Source organism: Vanacampus margaritifer, chromosome 6 (genome assembly GCF_051991255.1).
Source record: "Vanacampus margaritifer isolate UIUO_Vmar chromosome 6, RoL_Vmar_1.0, whole genome shotgun sequence".
Taxonomy (NCBI): domain Eukaryota; kingdom Metazoa; phylum Chordata; class Actinopteri; order Syngnathiformes; family Syngnathidae; genus Vanacampus; species Vanacampus margaritifer.
The window spans coordinates 19576793-19592299 of NC_135437.1; the positions used below are offsets into that span (position 1 = coordinate 19576793).

The 15507-nt window shown below is 38.7% G+C and overlaps 1 long non-coding RNA gene across 3 annotated transcripts in view; it reads right to left on the reverse strand.

Moving 5' to 3' along the window:
* The window catches only part of LOC144053259 (uncharacterized), an 80965-nt gene that overhangs the window by 51470 nt on the left and 13988 nt on the right, over positions 1-15507 (reverse strand). Inside the window, exons 3-6 of one of the 3 annotated variants that reach the window (XR_013294370.1) lie at positions 14818-14900; positions 14588-14690; positions 3887-4011; positions 3699-3774 (exon numbers count right to left, since the gene is read on the reverse strand). This is a non-coding gene — a long non-coding RNA (uncharacterized LOC144053259). The remainder of the gene's footprint in view (positions 1-3698; positions 3775-3886; positions 4012-14587; positions 14691-14817; positions 14901-15507) is intronic. The other 2 variants (XR_013294371.1, XR_013294369.1) reach the window with 2 other exon arrangements.

The following is a 15507-nucleotide window of genomic DNA, read 5'->3' on the forward strand; positions in this document are numbered from 1 at the left end:
AATTAATAGGGTATTTTCCTTTTTTTTTTTTTTTTTTTTTTTTTAAGTAGCAGCTTTATTTTTCAATCATTAAAGCAGGTTGCTGATGGGAACAATGAACACAAAACAAAATGAAAAGTAACTCATTAGTGCAAAATTTCAGTGGTTCATTAATGCAAGTACATGAAATGTACCAAATTTAACATTTTCAGTCCAGCGGTTTGTTACACACTTTATTGTGGAAGAACATCTATCTTGATTGTATTCTAATAAAATGTCAAATGTTACTTAAAACATTAACTGTGCTATACACAGGGGTGGGAGAATGCTTGGAATGCATCACCAGTGAAAACGGAGCTGAGGGAACACTGTAATATTAATGTCAATAAAAGCAAATGTTAAGTGTGCCCAAAAAATGGATTAATCATGAATTATCAGAGATGGGTGACCGAGTACTGATACCAGGTAATGCCAGGCCTCCTTTCCAAGCATCGGTACTCGCGACGGCGGCTAATACCAGTAAGGCTGCCCTCTTGTGGCCATTTTATGATCATGAACTAGAAATTTGAAATAAGAATGGAAAATTGCCAATAATTTTATGATATAGGTCTTTTTTCTTTTCTTTTCTTTTCGGTTTATTTTCTTTTTTTAATGTATCAAAAAGTAATACAATAGAGGTATTGGTACTTGGTACCGGTATCAGTCTGAAAAAAGTGGTATCGAACATTCCTTATTAATATATTATCAATATTAGCGATTACTTTTAATGCTTAAAATGTACACACCAACATTGACTCAAATATAGATATCGGATATCTAATGTTTTTCCTGCTTTTAATAATCAATTCAAATTGCATTCTTTTTAATCCTTTAATATGCCAGATTTTTTATTTTTTTTTTACCCTCATTTGTTGTGTGAGTTCAAATTGTCTAAAGCGTGTCCATGGTTTTAAACATGACATCAGTGTTAAAGTACACATTATTATGATGACCACTCCATAATTTAGCATTCCCGCATTCCGTATTAAATGTCAGTTTACTGCTTCTTGGCATCTGCGGATCAAAAATATTGTATGCAATTTTCTGTAATATGTATATCAGACAAAAAAATACATTGTATATTATACATCATATATTATGTATCAATTACTTGGGCTTTTATGTGTATATTTTCAATTATAATAATTACATTTGGGTGAAGTATTAAATTAAAGATGTTAAAACAAGCTATTTGACTTTTCTTGTTAGGTGTATGTAGATTGCCAATGGAGGGGGCCATACAAAACCTAGCCTGGGGTGCTACATTGGGTAGGACTGGTCATTTTTTTTGTCCTGTGTACATGCTGTTTGTTTGTGTGTACAATAGGGAGGACACATATGGAAGGGTAATGTGACATTTCCCAATAATGGTCTAATCTGAGCGAACGCACTTAAACAATGTAGCACCTGATTGTTTGCTTATCCCGTGGTCACCGAGGCCGGCCCGGTCACGTGGGGGCTTTCTTATTGGCTACCAAACGGACAAGTGTCTCTTTTTAGGTTGAGGATTGGAGGGGATCACAGATATTTGCGCTTTCCCACTTGTCCCAACAGGATCCTATTGCCCCCCCACCCCCACCTCCCCGTGACAGAGGAGTCGCCCTAGCAGTTGGGGTTAGCGATGCTTGTCAGTAGGACGATCAAGTATCCTGCAAGGCTGTTCCCCGCCTGTCCCGTGGCCACGTTCACAGACAGCCAGCATCAGCTGATTATCGCCACCGCGGCAGTAAAAGAAACCCACTTTGGCAGAGCGAGGAACGCTGATATTGAGTTGCCAGCACTTCATCCACAGGCTCAGGCTGTGTCACCCTAGCCTTGAGAGCCAGATGCCCTGACACATTAGCAACCTGTTTAAGGTTAAGGGATCAAATCGTAGCCAGATTTATAAATTGCATCACGTAGCTATAAAAGATGTTAATGTGTTTGTAGGTTGTAACTGAACTTTATTGCTCCTTTGACAAACAGAAAGGAAACATCTGAGAGAGATGAATAAGATTCTGAATACATACTCCAATATTATCTAGCAGCTCATGAAAGCAAACAGCTTTTCCTCAATGAAGTGCTTCTTTGATATGAGTAACTCATATTGCTAACGGGCGCAAGTGTGCAAGGTGTACAAACGCCACACTCGTAAAAAGTTATTTTAATCCCTGCTGGCCAGTCAGGCTTGGTGTTTGTATATTTTGAGTGTGTATCTCTGAGAGGTTAACACCACTGCACTCAGAGGCTCAGACGGACTACTGGTGTCTGGTATCAAGCTGAATTAAAGCTATGTCAACACATTCAGTCAGCTAGGCTTACTTCACACAGGCCCAGTTGTCTCTTATCTGAGGCACCGGCACAGTCAACTACATCATACCCGCGCACGCACGCACGCGCAGTTTTTGCTGCTCCTTGTGTTTATTCTCGAAATATATTTTTGTGTTGAAATTCAAATGAGTTTGGGAGTCTCTCTGTTGTGCGCCATGAGGCCTTGTTTGCCTTGTTTACAACACACAAGGATTAGAAAGCAGTGGAATTTATTATTTATTGAAGGACTCAAATTAAAAGTCTCACACTTGTAGCTTTAGGCATCGGCGTTGATTTAAATAATGATGAAGAAAAAAAAAACGGAGGCTCTGTGTACTCGTTGTAGACTGTTTTTACACACCGAGCAGATCTTTGATTACTTTCAACCAAAATGTGCTGCCATCAAGTGTGATTTTAAATAACATTTTAGTGTTTGAGACGTAACGACCACCCTTGAACAAATTATTTCAAATATCACAGCAGGGAAGCTCCCATTTGCACCTATTTACATTTTTCTGAAGAACTTTGTCCACTCATGGTTCAATTCAACCATATTCTTCAGTCTACCACTTACCAAGTCACTTGAATTACCAACATGTTTTTTTGTTAGACTTTGTTTTGAAAAAATACAATTCTGAACATTTCCTGTACAGCAGGGGACCATTGCATACTTGTGTTTTAGTACTCATGGATTCTCCCATTCACTAATCCCCCCCCCCCACCCATATTTATTTAAATGCCCTCCACACCACCGCACCCCCTCAAAAATATAGTTTTCCCAATTCATTTAAATTATAGAAGGATTTTCGCTATTTGCAGGCCAGCACAGTACCTATTCCCACTATCCCCCACTCTCCACTGGATAGTTTTAAGTTGCAATATCACCATTCACCACTAGATGGCAGACATCATTTAGTTGTGATTGTGTCAGGTCTTATGCTGCCCTACTACAACGTGAGAAGTCTAAGCCTAATATTTATTTATTTATTTTCAGATTTGGAATAACATGCCAAACAAGTAAACATTTTGAAATTCACACAATAAATTATTGCACTTAATGTTGCTTTACTGTTCAGCAGTTTTGTGCCGTCCTTTAATGGTAATTTTTATGCTTGAGAGCCCTTTGCATCGGAAAAAAGAAATTGATACATAGATAGATAGATATGGTACAATAAAAGCATTCATGCACGCATTTTGTCCATATTATAAATGCCATTTCATGTAATCCTTGTTCTAGGCCATGCTACCATGTAGACTACTGTCTCTACATGGGGTCTATTGGAAATGCTAGAGTCCTGCCTCCCTACCTAGTGGAAATCAAAGTGAATGTGGAGTGAATGATGTCTTCAGAATCCAATTGTTCTGTTGGTTGTGTGTGCGTATGCGTGTACCTGCGCACACGTCTTGTTCAGATGCTGACAGCATTGTGTTTTGTCCCAGATACGGTGGCTTGAAGGTGACATCTGTCTGCAAGGTAGAGGGGAGAGTAGAGTGCTTGCTAGGATGCTATAAATACGCCTGAGCCGTGACAGCTCACAGAGGAAGCAGCTGAGAAGAGGAGCTTTGCTGTGCTGCATACCTCCTAGTGACCCTGTTACTTCGACAGAGGTCTTAATTATTCGGCTCTGGCAGCTCCCCTCCGCTCACTGCCGGAGCTGTGACACACAAGGACCTGTCAGCGGAAAGGGCCATGTTTTTCTCCACCTACAGACCATGCCAATATTAGTTTGCGTCACAAAGAGTCTCAAAGGGCTCCATGCCCACAGTTGACCAATATTAACCACATTCCCTGATCCAACCACAAGACGACAAGGAAAAGCTTTTTTTTTTAAATTTTTTTTTAACATGAATAAAAATACATCTGGCCTCATCTTGTACTTCTAATTGCTCAAGGATAACCAATTACAGAGAGAATGCCAAAGCCAACAAGTAGATTAATTTGGGTAAATTCTCCAGTTACAACTTAATTTTGTTTATTTTGGATGCAATTCCAATGCCAGTCACTAGATGGAACACTATGGTGTTTAACACAGTACATTTGGAAGAAGAAAAGTGAAAACAGGAAGTATTTCAAGCTCAGCCTTATTTTTGCTCACGAGATTAGAAAGAGATTATTAAATGTCTCAGTCCTCTCATCCAGCGTTTTACGCCTACAGAAAGCACTGGCTATCGCTTAATTATAAAATGTACATCTTTGAGCTAGATTCTTGATGTATATTGAGACAAGTTATGTTTGTGAGTTTGTAAAAAGATTTGTTGACTTTTACTGTAAAATATTTATGTCTTATTTATTGTTCTTGCTCTATATATATATTATATGTATTTTAAATATGTTGGTGTAATTTGAAAGTATAAATATAAAAATAAGTGGTGTAAATACTATAAAAGCTTAGCCAGGGAGTGTGTTGTTTTAGGGGTGGTCCAAAACAACCCCCCCCCCCCCTTTTTGGATTGTTTACTGTATCCATTTAGTATACAATATGACAAACTTCATACACTCGACCTGTCCAGTTGGATGTTTTGCATTTCTTAATGTTTGCTTCAGCAGTTCGTTATGTTCTGCAGTTTTACCTTATGTGATGAAGTTACTGCACTTCTACGACCTTTCATTAAAAATACTAATTAAAAAAAAAAAACTTTCATTTAAGGTCTGGTTTGTTTACTGCCGTTTTATACCTTTAAAATTTCTACGCAACTCTAGAAATGACATTGGATTTTAAAACGGAAACTGCCCCCTACCAGAAAATATTCAGTAAGTTGCACAGTTTCTAATCTTATCCTCCAGTCCATAAAACAAGTCATATTTTAGCATAGTGCGAATGACCTCCGTTACTCTGCGAATGACGTTAGCAGCTTTAACGGTGTGCGCTGGTATGGAGATGCGTGTTTATCACCTTTACAGGCTTAATGGCAACTTATAAATGCGGCTCGGGTTTCCGCGCTCGGGTTTCGATGTGTCAAGGACACAAAGTAGTTTTTGTTACACGTTTGTGTGCAGTAAATACACAAGTACGTCTTTGATTAGGTGTCGAAAACATGTGCGTGTATCTACCCAACCTAAAAATATTAAGAGCCTTAACTAGAACTTGACCCTGACAATGATATAGTTGTGTTGCCTTTACCTTGACCCAATTGTGTGCTTCTGTGCTAGGTGTGTATGTGCGGGTGCGACACTAACTGGCACCAGTGGATAGATTACCTAATACAGTCCAGGCACGTTATTAGACCCCAGGGCACTGGGTAAGTCACTCTGAGTTCTGTTTCTGCCCTTTTAATTATTCATCAAGCTATTGCCTAGGATGTAACCTCAATTACTGCGGGCTGTGAGGCCAGGTCACGTGTTGTTAACACTGCCGTGATCAGAGCCACCACGGGGAAGCCTGCCAAGGGGAAGAAGTGCTCTGTGGCCTGGCCCTCCCTCCGCTGATTGCTTCGCATTGAGCTGGGATGCTGCCTGCAGGGGATGGGCGGGTCGTTCCTCGCATTCCCTCGTAACCACAGCGGGGGCAAGAGGACGGTGTAAATACTGTAAATCAAAGCTTGATTGGTGTGATCAGCGTGGTGCGTTTGAGGCTAAAGGCCAAGAGCAGCTGAGCGTTTTAATGGCATTAGAGATGTGAACTCTTCTTCCGAGCAGACCTGTAGTCAGCAGGCTGGTGGTGCAGCTGCATTTTGGAGGCCGAGGCGTGGATGTGGGGCGGACTCGGGCTGGCAGTGCTGCTGCACTCGACTGAAGGTTACACGGAGGAGACGCTCATCTTTAAAACTCATCTTGAGTGATTTTTAGAGCATTAGTGTAAGGTTTCCTCATGCTCTCTACTTGGTTTCCTACAATTAAGTTTATTTCATTGTAATTTAGGTATTCCCTATAAAATGTATTTTTGTTGATATGTTTGGGTGTCTGGAACGGATTAATTGAGATTTAAATTAGTTCCTATGGGAAGTAATGCTCAATTTTCATATAATTTGATTTTAGTCATACTATTTTGGATCAGATTAATCACAAAAACCAAGGTTCCACTATAATAGTGCTGGTAGTTCTAGTTCTTGTAACACTAGTGTTAGACAAAGAAGAAAAAGAAGCTTGGCTAACAGTTAGCATATCTGCTAACAACACTGCAGTGGCAAAATATCCTCGTCATTTTTATTGTTGTTCAATGACTTGTGTGTTAATTTATGTTAAACTATAGTTATGTTTTTTTGTTTTTTTTGGGGGGAAGGGGGCAGATGAATTAGATTAATATTGTTTTGGGGAGACCTATTGGTTCCTAATGTTTGTAGTCGCCAGGGGAGGATCGGTAAGAAGAAGGCTTCCTTTCTTAAAGTCTAAACTATGGGAGGGTTTTTTTCAAAAAAGAGAGAAAAATGAAAATGCTTTTGCTGATCCTCCACTGAAGAGCATCAAAGAGACATTTTTTGGATAAATCCAAAATATCCTAGCAGTGCTCCTGCATGCTCTGATTGTCTAAACTATGGGTGTGTTGGTATGTGTGTGTGGTGCTGTAACACAAATAATAAAATGAAGACATATCAGTGCACAATGATTCAGTAAAGTAAACAAAACAACAATCGAGAATAGCTTGTAAAAAATTTTATGAACTTAGCATGACTGGGCCTTTAGCACGCTAGCAATTAGGATATAAAAACAATGGTAAGCGGTCCACGGATATTAACAACACTCTTCTATTAACCTACACGAACATTAACCACATTAGGCTGTCTTTGATATTAACACAATACTCACTTATTTATGAAGCAAGCTATGCAACTTAGTGAAACGATGCGATCTCAACCAAACTTAACAAACACACTAACTTCTGATTGGCTGCAGTGGCTGTCAATCAAACGTTTCAAGGCGGGGCCAAGTCTTTCATCACAAATATTATTTCTTCTTGGAAGCATTGCTTCAGTTTTCATAAGATTTGGTTAAAGTAATAATTTTTGTAACTAATTAAGCACAAAAGCCGAGGTTCCATTGAAGTAATAATAGTAGTGATAATTGTATTTCTTATTTCTTAGTTTTAGACAAAGAAGAAATAGAAGCGGCTAACTGTTAGCTTATGTGGTAGGTAACAACGTTGCAGCAGCAAACACCCCTGCTTTCTGAAGGGCTCAGGTGATGACCAATCACCTGTTTTCTGGGTTTGGTCATGTGATGTTAGCAAGCTGAGCCTATAGGCACTGTGATGTAATTTTCAGTTGACAGCAAGTGGCAAAATGGCCGCCCCTGTGACGGATAAAATGGGTGGATTTTGCTGCTTAATTCATACTCCACGAGCGAAATCTTGATCAAAATACAGTGTTTAATCGAGCGGGACTGCATGGAACATACTATTGTTTTTTTTGTTTTTTTACGTCCCCTTTATTGACAGACATAAATTGCAGTGGATGTTTTACGTTCAGCTCAACAATTCAACAGAACATAAGAACACACGATTTAGACGGTTTATTTTGTAAATATAGCTTTTAAGTAACTTTTGTAATAGTTCTTGTTTTATTGTATAAATTTGGGTAATCTACATGTAATAAAAATGTTCACATTTTCTTTTACAACTCAACAGATATTTCCTTATTAGTTTTCACCTGGAGGTTCAATTAAGTCGTCTCTCCAGAGATCATGTTTGGACTACGCACAGGCTGCTAATTAAGCAGCCTGTTCTCCCACAGGTAGCGAAGGTCACAATATTGCTTTGCCCATGTGGATCTGACAGATAAGCTTTGTCTCGCTGCTTTTCATTATGCTTAAAACCAGAAAACCCTGAAGTAAACCTACGTGATGAATTTAGGGACAGGAAATGCAAACGCAGTGCGAGACATGTGAGCTGAGTAGATTATCTATAGCTGCAGTCCTGCTGCTTCGCCAGGATTGTGGCTTTTATTATGGAGTGTTTTATTGCTGCTAGGAGTAAAGCTGACAAGGAAGCGGCGGCTATAAAATGAAGCCTCCCATTCTTGATTGTCTGCCACCTCCAGTGGCAGCTCTGCAGTCTTTATGCATGTGTGTCCATGTCAACTGTAAGTGCTTGCAGGGGATTGATGTGCATTGTGGGCTTGTTTGTTTATTCAGTTGGGAGGAGATGAGAGGCCTGAATCTCCGAAATAGAACAGCCATCAGTAAAACTTGGTACTAAATATTCAAATGGAGTACGGGGTACATTAAAAGTTGAATGTCACTGAGTTTAGTACGGTACAGTGCAAAAAAAAAGTATTGTAATTCTCTTCTGAGTTCATGCACGGCGTCACGCAAGATGTCATCAAAGGACAAGCATGCTTTTTGCTTTTTCTACATCGGGAAGAAAAATATACAAAAATTTATAGAAGCGTGACTATGGACGTCACCACTTATCAAAGAGGAAGCTGTTATTTTACTGTAACACATTCTTGACTAGATGTTTATCCCACAATATAAAGGCTGCTTCTGCTGCATGAGTGTGCATCGAGTGAGGCGCTAGAAAAATGTGAGCGTCCCACCTTTATGATATTTTGCCATAGTGTATTGTGCCATCATTTATGAACAGATAGTAGCAGGCATGCATGGCTACCATCCACCATGTTAGCATGGCACTAATGGGAAAGCATGAACAGTGTTTGATGACTTTAAGCTTCTTTATGCTACCCTAGTGTAATAAAAAAAAGGGAAAGAAAACTACATTATCCACCTAGCAACAGCTCCCCTTGGTGTGATCTTAGCTGGCAGTGGAATTTTTTTCACTTTAATCTTGTAACTAGCATTGTGTTCACTTTCAAATCATCGTTCCCTATTGAAATGAATGTAAATGCCAAAAATCCGTTCCAGCCTTCCCCCCCAAAAAACACCAAGTTTAGTAATGACAGTGTTTTGATGTGAAATAGAACTTTATAAAAACATAGAGCAATATAGTAGTATATTTAAATTGAATGTAGTAGCATGCAGTCATGTAGACACAAATGAAGAAAAGTTTCACAACTACTGTGACTCAGCAAACTGCAGTAAAATTAGTAGTCTTTTTTTTTTTGCAGAAGATAAGACTATATGCTTGTAGTATTGTTAGATTCTGTGGTGTTGTACTATGTGTTCAAATATTTATTGTAATTCATTAGCCTGTTAATGGGGTTTCTCTTTATGTGCTAGCATCAAGCTAGCAGACTTGAATGGTTACTTATGCACTTGTTTTATATACACCACATGCCATTCTCTTTTTTTATTTTTGGTTTGACAGTAAACTTCAACTGAGTGGCAATAGACAGGGCTTGAAGCCTTTATTTATTTGAATAATTGTTCCCCATTTGCTTTTAATTTATCTAGTGTGAAAACCAAGCAGGTTTTAATCATTTTTATTCAATAATTTTAGATGATTTTATTAAAATTTTTCCAATGTCTGAATATTTTGTTTCTCTTTCTGTAACACTTTTAATGTTTTATGTAAAGCACTTTGAATTGTCTTATACATGAAATCAACTATTTCATGTATTATTACTATTTGTCAAACTACTGTTGTTGAGTTCACTGCCCATAAAGTGCTGGTATCTCAAATTTTTGCTCGCAAGTCAAAGCAAAGGCACTGCTGTTTGAAATGTTGGATTTTAGATTTGAACAAATCATTAATATAGTCCTCACACATTTGCAATAGTATTTTGTTTTATTTTAAATCCTTTATTTTCAGGTGATGCCACACACAGTGACGCAACATTGTGTGCATGTATGAATCCATAATGGGGCTCATATATTCTCATGTGCGTGCAATGCATTGGGGAGCAGCAGGGATGCGTGGACAGGATGACCCATTCAAAAGTCCCCTGTCATTACAGGGAGCAAAACGTTCAAGGCCACAGACTTTCACTCACTCCACCCTCTAAAAAAATAAAAAAAATAAAATAAATAAAAATAAAACGCTGGACCTGCACTAGTGTCTGGGGGAAAAAAAAGTAGCTTTATGATCAGCACATTATGTAAGAATGTACAACTTGCACATTTAGGGACAAAACATAACAGCCTCTCTGCTATTTATGTTGAGTATCTCTCTATTTTTGTTAAATTACTACATTACTCTACAGCAACTCATTGAAATGTAATCAGCGTGTCTACTTTTATACTTCCAGGAAAGACATTTCTTTATCTGGCTCCTTACTCTTTGGCCAAAACATCTTTGGCCTCATGCAGGAAAATAAAGACACGATGTCACAGCACTCCGTCCAGTGTCACTTTCCAGCTTCTAAAAATGACACTTATGTACTTAGAATTAGTTTGACCACATACATTTCAGACTAAATTGTAATTACAGCCTGTGCTGGGATGTTACATTCCTGTGTGTAATAGAGATGTGGTTTGTGGGCACTGGAGAGTAAACAACCTGTCCTGACTGGGACATTTGAGCTAATAGCACTTTTGACGGTTAGACGTTGTGGTTTTGCTTCCATATTGTAAAGACATGTTGTGCCTTGTAGTGTTGACCCATTTTAGGCCATAATCTTTTAGTAAATTTAACCTTTGGGAAGCAAAACTTCACCATCAAGATGACGTTTATTTGCTAAAAATAAACTGGTGAGTGGTTTAGGATTTTATCACTGTTGTCCCATTTAGGGCAAACTTACTAAATTTAAAGACAGTGTAAAGTGAATTCAGATTTTCTTCTACTGGGGCTGAATGATGAATTGTATTTTCAATTAAATCGCGGTTTGACAAAACGCAATGACGTAATCGTGAAAACTTTTAAATGTTCATTGAAACGGAGCGGAAGGAGACAAGGGGGGGGAGCAGGAACGTCACCGCTGTAACTAAGGCCTGGCGCCATAAGTGCACGTCATTTTGGTGATTTTTTTTGTTTTTGTTTTATGAGACCTTGAGACAAGTGTCTAACATGTTTAACCTGTTTGATCTTGGTTTTAAAACAACACTTAACCATTGTGAGTTATGACTATTCGACTGCCGCAGTGTCGCGTGTTTTCTAAACTGAGGCTGATAAATTTGAGTTAATTGTCCTATATTTTGAGGCCTGTATTTGGCCATATGTTGTGTCGTCCGATTTCACGAATGAAAATTAGGACGGACGAAATGATTGTTGCTGGTCATAACTCACCGTAATAAAGGTCGCCGCAGCCTCTTTTAATCTACGTGTATTGTAGCGTTGGTGAACTAATCAGGCCAAGCGGCGAACAAACAACAACTCTTTAATGACAATTTGCAAGTAACTGTCGGCCGTAACCACGACAGAACACAACTCTGAACACCGCTTAAAAAAAAGTCTGTGTTGCATTCATGGCCCGTCCAGACCATGGGAAACTACGCAACCTGCGACCCACCCACACCGATTGCTACAGAATTCTAGTGGGTTTTTTAATCAAATTGGAAAATGTTACGTCATATAAGCAGGTATAATTTTATTTAGCATGGGAGAGCGAAGAAGTAAAAGAGAATGTAATTTTTTTTACATTTTTGTTGATTTGAAAATTACATTTTCTGTTTTGATAAGTACTTCTTTCATGATTTGACGCCCTGCGCCTTTCCAATGGCAATTTTTTCCGACAAAATCATTCAATCAATCAAACAAAGTCCAACATGATAGCCATAGCCAGCATGTGGACAGGGGCTTCGCGTGGGTTTGGCAGCTTTAGAGTGCCTCGTTGTTGCAGTTTGGCTACCAAGTGGGATATATTTCAGCCATGATACATTTTCACACACTTTTCGTGACCTTAAATATTTGACAATTTTTTTAACCACTCAAATTTGTCAGGGTTGCTAACACTATTTTCAAATTAAGAAGAAATGTATTTTCGCTTTACCTTTGGGGATCCTAAGATAACCACCAAGATGAGATTCATTTGCTAAAAACAAAACAGGTTATTTTAAATCACAAGTTGTACTGCGCAGTGTTGATACTAGTGGCTATAAACATGGTTGTTGTTGTTTTCCAGAACTGTGGTTGCTAATTGCATTTTTTTTAAAATAGACGCAGGCAAGAGGTCAAAACTAGCTTGGGCTGCCTCTTCAATTACAGCCTTCAGAAAACATGAGGCCAACAGATGTTCAGTTTGTTGCAAAATTATATCTGCTGCAAGGAATAGACTATGTGTTTATGTGCTTGTTGGTGTGTTAATGCTTCCTTACAGTAAAGGCAACAGGAAGGTGTCCGTGGTGTGAAAGCGTGTTTTCTCTCTTCTCTGATTACTGCTGTTTTGGCAGCTGACGCCCGGTAATGGAGACATGGCTGTCAGGGAAATTTGTAGCTGTCTGTCGTAGCACTGCTCTTCATTCCAATCAGCAGCTGTCAAGCCAGCCAGGGTCGTTATTAATGACGGCCACTAACTGCCTCACAAATTCTCGACACTATTTGAGAGCCAGCGTGAAATAAGGTTACACTCGCCTAGTGTGCTTTAGTGCCTTCATCTCAGATATCAAACAGCTCCGCTTCTGAAGCTTGTCTCTGGAGTTTGGGATTTTAGAACAATGATTAGAAAGATTGGCCATTGGGCTCAACATAACGTTTTAATGTGATGGTGGGGCACCGACCACTTTGGTAGGCTCCATACCAGGAAAAACAACTCGCTTTTACTTTCTGATGGGTTTTTTACCCCCACACTTCCAATTTATACTCCCAACTGCACATACACACTCTAGTTTAGTAGACACTGAGAACACGTTGTTAGGCAGAATATGCAAGGTGCAATCATTTGTGCCCTTAGCATCACAATTTAATTATTATAGAAGGGCATTATAATTTCTGAATTAATTAAAAGGGAAGTCAATTAAAACAATTTCTAGTCCAAACACATCATTCTGATTAATATGGCATTCAGGAAATATGAATTAGGCAGCAAAAGCCACCCGTTATTATCAATCTCAAGGGGCGGCCATTTTGCCACCTGATTGAAAATGACATCACAGTACCTCAGGGCTCAAGTAACGACCAATCACTGCTCACCCGTTTGCAGAGTTTGGTCATGTGACATTTGCAAGCTGAGCAGCTCTGATTGGTCGTTAGATTGGTTATAGAAATGTTCCTAAGCCAGGGTTCAGTAACCTGTCACAAAATATTTGAGCATGAACATTTCCTGCCTTTAATTAAATCATTTTTCTGACTATTTTGGCAATTTTGTGCATATTTTATGGTAATTTTCATGATTTATTCTTTTTTTTTGCTAAATTTATAGTTACTTTTTAAACATTTTTCCTGCCTTTTTCATAAAATTCTTTGAAATTTTGGGCAATTTCATGGACATTTTCTGGCAATTTTTTGGTCCTTTCTGGACATTTTATGGTAATATTTAAAGCTTTTTCAACATAAAAGATTGAACTCTGAAATTTTTTAAAAACTATATAATAATTAAAAAAATAATAATTAAAATCATCAGTTCGTTTAAAGTATATTTGATCTAAAAAATAAAAATATGTTTAAAAAAAAAAAAGATTAATTTCTACCTTTTTTTTTTGGAGATCCAGTTTGAGCCACATTAGAGGGACTCCAGAGCCGCTATATATATATATATATATATATATATATATATATATATATATATATATATATATATATATATATATAGAGAAATGTGAAAATATTTAACTTTTTCACCAGCAAAACCTGCCGGATCTTGAGCGACCCGTTTACCTCAATATAAATACAGGTCGCCATTGGACATCATCAAATTAGCCTCCTCACAGCATTGAGGCAACCAGGGCAGAAAAGTTTGTCAGCTGTTACATGAGCAGCGTGAGCACAAAACTGGCCAACAGCTGCCATATAAATCACTCACTCCCAAAATGCTTTGCCGCCACTCTGCGGGTGAACTGAGCAGTGGCTCAGAGCGAGTAAGACTTGACACCCAGAAGGTGACACCCCTTCCGAACTGCCTGCCAGGCAAAAGCAGCAAAGTTCTCCAGCGGCCACGTTTGGCTAAGCCTGCTGCACCCTTCTTCCCTCTGCGCCGCAGGCCAAACAGTGTGGTGCGGCGCCGCCCAGAAACGCACAAAGAATTCCACCACAAGCTACTCCTCTCTCTATCTATGTGGCTGTGTTGGCTCACAAAGGTTTCCTCCTATCTTTCATCTGCCAGATTACTTATCCGCCCTTTTAGGTTGATGAGCTGCTCCACAAAGAAGATTGATGCTGTTGGCTGTTATGGTCCTTGTAAAAAGGGAGGAAAGATTCCTGTTCTGTGACAGCAAGCAATTACGTCTTAAAGAGGTGTAACAAGCTTCTGGATTATCCTTGTCAGGGGTCAGATCAAGAGCAGCGTGCCTGCTATTTGTGAGTTGCAATGGAAGTAAAGACAGACTTGAGGTGTTTGTATTGTGTGTAATCCTTACCTAGGAAATCTTGAGCCTGAGAGGTGTTTAACCCTCATATCCTAAGAATGCTCACACCTGCAGCAGTTCACCTCGGTGCAGCCATCTTGTGGGAAGCCACCTCCTGCAAGAGAAATGAAAGAGCCAAAAGAAAAAAAAGGTGATAGTAATAATAGTAATGATGATAGTCTGTTGTATGAAGCGGTGGCGCCATTGGGCCCCGCGGCTGTGTGTGCTTCATTAAGATCTACCTGTTCCAACCACATTCCGCAGCATGCTAAGCTGTTAGTGGCTGAGCGAGTGCATGGGAGGCGGTGGGTGTCAATCAACAGCTCTACCAAAGAGGACATGATGTCATAAGTGATTGCTTGCAGGTGACTGATTCACATGTAGCCTGTTTGTTTACAGTATGGATTTAGTGTGAGATAAGCAACTCATAATCAGTAACAGTTTTGTGGAGAGATGCACACTCCTAATATAATAATAATGAGAATGATAATAATAATAATTATATATAGGTTTTCATACTCTTGTTAACATAAAAGTGGAACAAAATGTTAAACTAATAGAAATATGGTTGCACCTTTTAGTCATTGATACAATAATTTTATAATAATTCATAAAATAGAGTTAAAATTAAAAAGATGAACTGTACTGTAAATAGATGAGTGTGATATTGATTTGTGTTGAGGTCATAATTCTGCCACTAGATGGCATAACTGTTTGTAAGACATTGGTGATAGCTCAGTGCATTTTCTTTTCATATTAAGAGCTATCTAATCTTTAACATGAAGTAACTTGTGAAATTCTGCACATTTAAAATTGTAAAATACAATTTGACCCCAGTCTCCACAAATATATGCATTATTGTTAAATTCATTAATGCTAAATTTTGACGTAGACGTGTCTGCTGCGTTGTGACTGGAATTCCCCCAGTACAG